Source organism: Lipotes vexillifer, unplaced genomic scaffold, assembly GCF_000442215.2.
Source record: "Lipotes vexillifer unplaced genomic scaffold, Lipotes_vexillifer_v1.1 scaffold863, whole genome shotgun sequence".
Classification (NCBI taxonomy): domain Eukaryota; kingdom Metazoa; phylum Chordata; class Mammalia; order Artiodactyla; family Lipotidae; genus Lipotes; species Lipotes vexillifer.
In genome coordinates, this window is record NW_006788168.1 from 3725928 (window position 1) to 3735591 (window position 9664).

At 42.2% G+C, this 9664-nt stretch overlaps 1 pseudogene; it reads left to right on the top strand.

Moving 5' to 3' along the window:
- The first annotated feature begins 3990 nt into the window (after positions 1-3990).
- On the top strand, positions 3991-4806 carry LOC103072499 (RNA-binding protein 7 pseudogene; annotated as a pseudogene).
- Positions 4807-9664: the final 4858 nt, after the last annotated feature.

Genomic DNA, 9664 nt, shown 5'->3' on the forward strand with positions numbered 1-9664 from the left:
GGCTCTGGACGCGCAGGCTCAGCGGCCATGGCTCACGGGCCCAGCTGCTCCGTGACATGTGGGATCTTCCCGGACAGGGGCACGATCCCGTGTCCCCTGCATCAGCAGGCGGACTCTCAACCACTGCGCCACCAGGGAAGCCCAAAATATTTATATTTTGATCAAGGCTGTCACTCATGCCTTTGGTTGTGTGGAGCCTGGGGAAATAAGTTACACTCAAAACTTGTTCACATTTGTTAAAAAAAAAAAAAAAAGCTGATGATGAACCGTTTGGCAAGGTTGTTTCTTTTTGGGTAAATAGGAGTTGACCCATTTAACTGGGGCTCAAAGATCACTATCAAAGAAGGTGAGGTTGTTGACTTCAGTCTGATAGGAACAACTCCTGCTTCCTTTCTTGGCACTGCTTGGCTCCCAGCCTGAGGAAAGGACTCCGCTGACAGCTGGAGCCGCCTCCAGGGGTTCCCCAGCTCCAGTTCCCTGGATGTGGGCCCTGCTCAGAGAGCAACGGCAGACAAGGAAGCACCTCCATTGCCCACAGCAGTGTACTGTGGGCACTCTATGTCACTCCCCCAGCTCTGAGGGACCCTAGCCAAGGAGGAAAGGAGAATCTTGGGGGCAGGGCCACCCTGAGGCTACAGGGAGAAGGAAGCAAATTCTCCTCAAACCACACAGTCCAATGGCAGACTCCGTTGTGCAGGATCTTTCAACTGGGTCATCTCTCCCAGCCTCTCCCTCTGCCCCCTCTCCAGCTTGCCTTTCCCACCTTATCCACTCTCCACGGGAAGGAAATCTATGTATTGAGCAGAAGCAAATGCTACTGATAATACTGTACATACTACAGAGCAGGCTTTGAAACAGATATTAACTCATTCAATTCTGACAACAAACGTATGAGAATATCATTACACCCACTTAGCAGATGAGTAAATTAAGGCACTGAGAGGTCAAGTGACTTCCCTAATACCGTAGAGATAGTAAATGACAGAGCCTGGATTTCCATTCACATCTGTCTGACTCCAAAGCCTGACACGATCATATTGTTTTATATGTGTTGCCCATCCCAGGACTGTTTGTATTTTTTAAAGGGAGTCTGCAAAGGGCAAGACGAAAGATGAATACAACAGATGATCTCTTGCCCCAAATGTCTGCAACTTCACCCATGACAGATTAATTTTCCCAGTGTTTGGATCTTATTTTTCCTTTTTCTTATTTGTAGGTTATTTTTGCCTTTTGCTATCCTTGATCGGGCTTCTGGATGCCTTCCTTGTTTTTCTTTCTATTTCATTACAGGGATGAAGAAATGGGATGCGTTAAATGAATTTTCACAATTATAATTCAATATGTTCCAACAGGACTGACACGCCAAAACATCTAAGCGGCTAAGAACCATCAGCGGGCGCCAGGCCAGAGAACTAAGTGATGTCACTGTCACCATCATTACGATGTGCTCACCCTAACCTCATCTCCATCGTCACAGCCCAATCTCTCCAGAAAAGTTTCCTTCGCTTCTTACAATGGTGGGATGTGTCTTTAAATAATGACCATTTTAATGATCCTGCATTTGCAACTTCCAATATTTAGACTATTGTATTAATTTCCTAAGGCTGTTGTAACAAAGCACCTCAAAGCACCTGTTGTTGGCTTAAAACAACAAAATTTATTCTCTCATAATTCTAGGGCCAAAAGTTCGAAGTCAAGGTGTCAGCAGGGCTGTGCTCCCTGCCAAGGCTCTAGGAAGGACTCCTTCCTTGCCTCTTCTAGCTTTGGTGGTCGCCAGCGATCCTGGTCATTTGGCTTGTAGGCACATCACGCCAATCACCGCCTCTATCCTCATGCGCCACGCTTTTCTGTGTCTGCGTCCAGATTGCCCTTGTCTCAGAGACACAGCCTTCAGAGTCAGGGCCCACTCTAATCCAGTATGACCTCATCTTAACTTGCTACATCTACAAAGACCCGATTTCCAAATGAAGTCACATGCATGGGTACCGGGGGTTAGGACTTCCAGACATCTTTTCAGGGAGAATGAAAGGATGCCATTTGCAGCAACAGGGATGGACCTAGAGATGATCATACTAAGTGAAGTGAGTCAGAAAGAGAAAGACAAACAGCGTATGATATCACTTATACGTGGAATCTAAAATATGACACAAATGAACTTATTTACAAAACAGAAACAGACTCAGACATAGAGAACACACTTGTGGTTGCCAAGGGGGTGGGGGGGGGAGGGATGGAGTGGGAGTTTGGGATTAGCAGATGCAAACTAGTATACGTAGGATGGATAAACAACAAGGTCCTACCGTGTAGCACAGGGAACTATATTCAATATCCTGTGATAAACCACAATGGAAAAGAATATGAAAAACAACATATATACATAACTGAATCACTTTTGCTGCACAGTAGAAATTAACACAACATTGTAAATCAACTACACTTCAATAAAATTAGTTTTGTTAAAAAAGGATATCTTTTCAGGGGACACAATTCAACCCACAGCTACTTTTTCCCAAATGCAAGGCAGATAATAGTCAATCAGAGGATTTTCTGCTGAGTACCCATCACAATCCTTCTCCAAGCAGCTGTCCTGGCTACACCTCCAAGCGATCAGAGCCAGCACCTCAGGCAGGCCTGACTTGCCCTCATGAGTCCCCCTGAAGGGATGCGTCTGGAATAATGGCAATGCGTTTGTCGGGGAGATCGTGCCGGAGCCCCTCAAGCCCAGTGCAGGTGGCTGCCTTATGCAGGAGGTGGGTCCTGATGAGCGGTCGCCCTGGACAGCACTGTTGCCAGACCATCTCCTTCTTGGTCCAGCAGGTACCATGAGACGTGACCATAGCCTGAAATTCACGGAGGAAAGGTCCCACTGCTTTTTCTGAGTCCACAATCCACGGGCGCTGTAGCATGGCCTGGTTCCAACTTCACTCCAGGCACACATGTCTCCTCCCTCCACCCCCTGCAAATTGGAAACAGTGATACACAGCCATCTCGCAGGGCTGTGGGGCAATTTAATTAATGTTTATAAAGCACTCTGAGGTCTTCAGATGAAAACTGCTGTGTAAGTGCAAAATTATTATTAGTTCTCAGCCCCCTGTCCCTTGACTTCTGACATGGGCTTTTGTTGTTCTTGAATGGGAGCTGTTTATGGTCTGTCCAGCTGGCTCTTTCCCGGCACACAGGCAAGTACATACACATTTGCAGAATTTTTTTCCCTTTGAGAAAAGCATTCCAACTCTGTGGGATGTCTTGAAGCTTTTCAAGGTCTGAATGTCTCCCTACTTGTCTCTACTGAGGACTGTAATCTACAAGAGTAGATTGTAAACAGGCTACTTTGGAAAAGAGTTAGAGGGAAAAACGGTCAATTTGAAGAAATGGCCCCTCTTATAATGAAGACTAAAATAATATCTCCTTCTCATGCAGAGTCTAAATGAATCACTAAGTGAGCTCTGCCTGCCTTGCCCAGAGGGATTCTGTACGTGTTTATGCATTGAAAGGAGGAAAGAATAGAAGATTTGCTTTCAGTGCCCAAGTTTCGCTTCCTTCCTTCACTCTAACTTCTCAGGAACCATGGAAACCAACACACCCCACCTAGATGATGTTTTTCTGCTAGTCTTTGTTGCCTAACTCTGCACTTGCCTGAGATCCCTTGGGGAGAATAAAGAAGTGGAATCGATAAAAAAGATATGTCTGCAAGTGAAATGCCTTGTCTCTGAAGGAGAGAATGGGGCTCAAGTGTAATTCATCAAGCTCTGGGGCAACAAACAATGTCATAAGGCACCATTTTCCTTTTCTCTAAAACGTATTCATACTCATCCCGTGATACCCACACACAATCCATTAGGATCCCTTCAAGGTATCTTCTGGTTTATCTTAACACTTGGTTAGCAGGGTCTGTTAGTCAACTGCTGGAAGATTTTATTTTTAAAAATCACTAAGGAGCAATTAGTTAACATGTAATCAGTTGGACAGAAGTATAAAGGTACAGGACCAATGAAAGATGCAAACGTGCGTTCCCTTTCGTTTTCCGGCCCGGGTAGGGCCCGGCCCAATGGCCATCCCCGCTTTCCTGGCACAAGCGGGACGGTCCGTCCCAGCACCCGACAGGCTGGGCCAGTAATAAAAGTGAAAATTCCAAAAGATAAGGATGGGAAACCAAAGCAGTTTGCGTTTGTGAATTTCAAACGTGAAGTGTCTGTTCCTTATGCCATGAATCTGCTTAACGGAATCAAACTTTTTGGACGGCCCATCAAGATTCAGTTTAGATCAGCAAGTAGCCATGACTCACAGGAGGTCAGTTGGTCATATTCCCAGCATCACGTTGGAAGTTCAAGCCCTACTTCCACATCTCCTAGCAGGTACGAAAGGACAGTGGATAACATGACGCCATCGACACCGATAATTCAAAGATCTTTTTCTTCTTCAGAAAATTTTCAGAGACAAGCAGTGATGAACAGTGCTTTGAGACAGATGTCCTATGGAGGGAAATTTGGTTCTCCACATCTGGATCAATCAGGATTTTCCCCATCAGTTCAGTCACATAATCATACTTTTAACCAGTCTTCAACCTCCCAGTGGGGCCAAGATACACCATTATCACAGCGAAAAGTCAGACAGAATTCTCATCCTTACGTAGTGGATAGACATAGCCGTGAACAGCATTACACTGATCATGGGTCCGACCATCATTACAGAGGAGGCAGAGATGATTTCTTCTATGAAGAGAGAAATCACGATGTCTGGAGCCATGACTATGATAACAGAAGAGACAGTGGTAGCGATGGAAAATGGCGCTCATCTCGACACTAAGAAGTGTTAAAAGGATGTTTTCATAGAGTCATTCTAGGCCCTTTTGTTAAGTTGTTTCTGGGAATGTTTTCTTAAAAAAACTCTATAGAGCAGCTTTATAAGTTGCCACATTTCTTTACAAAATTTTTAAAACCTAATTGCAGTCCAATACAGAAACGAGAAGAATTGTGGTTCTAGTTTTATGACATAAACAACCTTTCACCTCAGAGTTTTAAGAAGAGGAAAGGGTTTTATGCTAAAGAAAGTGCCACAATTCCTAATCATTTTAGACAATTGAGGAAGGGATGTATTTTATGGATTAGTTGTATTATGAAGCAAATATTTTAATTATCTGTTATCTTTTTGTATTGCAAGAAATTTCTTGTGAGGGAATCAGATTTTTGGTGTATATAACGGAAAACATTCAAGTTGATAGTCTGAAATGACTCAGTATTTTGTTAATAAATGAGAAAATGTAAATTCAGTAATTCAATTTACTAACATTTGAGAAAACCTTTTGGTCAAGTTTGGGGATTAATCATATTATTTAACTTCTTAGAGAACTTAAGTGTAAGTTCTGTGACATGATCTTGAGTTTTACTGTAAGTGAGCGTACAAGTATACATCTGCACATGCTATTTCATTATAAAATTTTAGAATTTGCTCGTTAAATCATGTTCAATGTATGACTGAAGTCACTCAGGAAGTTAAATATCTCTAAATGTATTTTTTTTACAGTAAAAATACAGTGTTAATGTAAATCTTTTTCTGGAAGCACAAAAATGTAAATGCATAGTCAGATAAAACAGTAAAATGTTTTACTGAAAGTATTCTTTTTTTGGGAAAAAATGGTTCACAAAACCTTTAAGTGCTGCCTCCATCACTCAAATTTCTAAAATTTTAACATTTTCAAAGTGCAAGGACACATTTTATTACGGAGATTGTACAGGATTTTTTTGTTTTTGTTTGAACATTTGAAAGAATTTAGTCTAAAACACTTTGATTAAAAAATTTTTAAGTCTTGGGGCTTCCCTGGTGGCAGAGTGGTTAAGAATCCACCTGCCAGTGCAGGGTACACGGGTTCGAGCCCTGGTCTGGGAGGATCCCACATTGCCGTGGAGCAACTAGGCCCGTGAGCCACAACTACTGAGCCTGCGCGTCTGGAGCCTGTGCTCCACAACAAGAGAGGCCGCGATAGTGAGAGGCCCCCGCACCGCGATGAACAGTGGCCCCCCCCTTGCCACAACTAGAGAAAGCCCTCGCACAGAAACGAAGACCCAACACAGCAAAAATAAATTAATTAACTCCTACCCCCAACATCTTCTAAAAAAAAAAATTTTTTTTTAATCTTGTTTAACAAAACTTTTATGTATCAATATGCCCTTTCTCTTTCATTGTAGAACTTTATAAAAATTCATTCCTTGAAAAATTTGGATCCTTTTTAATATTAACTACAACATTTGTACTATGTTGCTTTTTAATATATTGAAAACAAAACAAAACAAAAACAAACAAAAAAGATGCAAACGTTTGCTATATCACTGTAAACACAGGAAAACTAAACCAAAAGAGCACAGATGTTTCCTCAGTCAGCCAATCACTGATCAAATGTGATATCAAATTATCTACAGGGAAAACAAGGAATATTCTGCTGGGACAGGGAAGTTGAGGCAGGACTGGGAGTAAGGATGTATAAAACCAGGTTTAATCATGTAACATCTATGACTGTCCTCTTATAATTATTCAGAGCCCTCTTAGCTATTGCGACAGCTGTGACACATGGGAACCTTTTCTGTGGTCTAAGATGATTATGTTCTGTAAGTTATGTAGAGGTCAAGATGGAAGGGGTTGTTTCTTTCTTTCCATTCCATTATTTAAAGAAAGGAAAGGAGAACTAAGTAAAAAAAAAAATCAGATACATAGATGATAGATAGATAGCTAGATAGATAGATATGGAGATAAGGGGAGAGAGATATCAGCTAGGATCATAAGAAAACCCAGGACTGAAAATTGAGAAGACAACATGTAGAAACCAGCTTGTTTCCATCCCTCCTTTTCTCTTCCATTGATGCTCTGCTTCTTTGGGCTTCCATCAGCCTCTTGGATGGCCTTCCTGCTTCCTGTCTCCTCCAGCTCTTTCATTTCATCCTTCACTTTATTTTCCTGGTTATTGTCCTAGAAATGGATCTAAGTCTATGGCTCCGCAACTCAGAATCCTTCCATACTGCCCCACTGTGCAAATTCTCTACAGTACCTTGTCCATCTTCCATCACCGCCTCCTTCCTGCTTGGTCAGGGCTGTAGTGCCCTATGGGTGTAGTGCCCATGGGTGCCCTATGCCTACAGAAACTCTCATACAATCCTCTGTTCAAGTGTGCTCTCTACCTTTTTACCTTAGAGATCGTGCCTCTGCCGTTCCCACCACCCCTGACAATTACTACCACTCAAAATCCTGCTTATCTCTCAAGTCCAAGTTCAAATGGAATTAGTTCTATAAATCCTTCTAAGGTGCTCCTAGATGAATGGGAACACTACCAGTCCTTTTTCTGTGTTCCCACTATCTTTGAATAATTCCCTAATGTTAAGTAAAACAAGTAGCTGTGCATACGGCTCTGAGCTCATTTCTCCTTCCACTAGATTATAAGCTCCTTGAAAGGAAGGACCGTACCTTGCTTTTTTTGAGTATTACAGAGTGCCAGAGTGAATGCTCAGCAAATAACTTTATGCTTAATTTCATCCATTCAACCCACACACAGAGATTACAAAAAGGCAGGTGGTAGAATTTTAATTTCTTATGCAATTTAAAGTTGAAAATTAGAAAAGAAACCCATCTGGTCTTGAGAAGATAATAAATAGTAATAATAGTCTCTGATCAAAGAACTGATTAATTGTATCTTCCCAACCAGTTAGATCAAATCTGGGTCTCAAACAATCAGTTGAAAAACTATGAGAGACAATTGTTATTGAATTAAGCAAATAGCTCCTAAGATTTTTAGGCCTTTGGGTATTTTACATAGGAAAGATGGAGTATTAAACGATTTACCAGGTAATGCAGCCAAATAAAGTCGCCAGTGAGGAAAGAGTTCGGGAACCAGACTGAATTTTTCTGAGATTCCCAATCTTACTGTGCTGTGGGATTGAACATGAGTCTCAAGGACTCTCTGTGTCCACAGGCTGCTGTGCGATCTCTTCTCCTGCAACCCCAGCAAACTATCAGGCTCTGTTGGGTTCTGTGAGTGAGGCTCAGTATTTCCTATGATGAAATCTGCTAAGAATTACTATGAAAACAAAACCCACAGGCCTTCCTTTGGGAGAATGTGGAGCTAATATTCATGTCCGGGTTTGTGTCTTGGGACATCCCAAGGTGAAATTATTATAACCGTAGATCTAATTCCATAGACAAAGCAGAGCTCTGAAAACAAAGCTCTCCCTGGCAACAGAGACAAAGAATAGATATGGTCCATGATCGTCTACCTCCTCTGAAATACCCTGAGAGGCTTCAGTGACGGCAGTGGAAAAGCAGCTCACTGTCCTTGATGCATTCTGCCCTTCCCACCCTGACCCTTCTCTCTCTCTCACCTGTTTCTCTTATACACACACACACACACACACACACACACACACACACACACACATTTTCTTATACCAAAGACTAAGTATGAATGTTGAGTCTACCTGATCTCAAATTTCCATCATTTTTTTTTAGTTTAAATCAATCCAAACTGATGAAGGGCACCCCCCTCCCTGGCCTCTCGGGTACTATAATTCTAATGACCATGAAGCGCTTAAGTTTCTTCTTGTATTAATCCTCTGAAAGCAACATGGCTCTGCCACCAAGTCAATTCTGTTTTTAACAAAAGCACTTTGTCAAATATTCACTTGCCACTTTCTCTGCTGCCTTTTTCTCCTTTTTTGTTCTCAGGTCCTGTCTTGTTCTAATGTTACTATTTGCCAGATACTGGGCTAGGCTCTTAGATATATTATCTCATTTAATCCTCACACAAGCCTAAGAAGCAGATATTATTTTTCTTCTTATTCTGAAGAACCGCCAGCTGTGGCTTAGAGAGGTGAATCCCCTGCCCAAGGTGGTAAAACTTCTAAGTGGTGAAGCTGGGCGTCAAACCAGCTAAAAAGTCTTGAGTTCTTCGTTACCATGCTAATGGTCTCACCAGCATTTTTGGTAAAGCATTTGAGGATGGAGTTGATTCCACTGAAAGGGAATCTATAGCTTTTACAGACATATTACGGGCATTCATCTTCACAAAGAGTCATTTTCCAAAGTGGATTCACCTATAATGCTTTTATAACTATTAACAACCACCAACCACTTGCACTAGATTGTTCTTACCATTGGGGGAGGGGAGGTAATGGAACTATTTGAGAATTTTGAGTGAAACCCCGTGAATCCCAGGTACAGAGCCCCTGACTCTACACATCCTTCTGAAGGAGAAACCGTCCTCCTTTCCATCCCTCCCACCTATGGTCACGCATGTGGTCAAGCTGATCATGTACTGCCTGGTGGCAAGGCAACTCGAGGATGAATTCGGGAGCATCTCTGGGAAGAGGGGGATGCCGTTTCACAGATGACTACCTGCCATAAATGCCCCCACACACACACTCAGAGGAAGGACTCAGCCATGCTTTCAATTCTAGGATTTCATCTTGGGTCTGGTTCTCAAACTAGTTTACAGACATACCAGCACTCATCTCAAAGTCTTACGAGTAGTTTTAAATATAAAAGAGAAAAACACTCCCTCTTCACATGCATACATTTAATAACATGAAAGGCATGACAAACAGGCAAAAACACTAAACTTGGCATCCCTTTTACTCCCTAATATTAGCATGGGCAATATTCTCTTCAGAAAATAAGTAGGGAA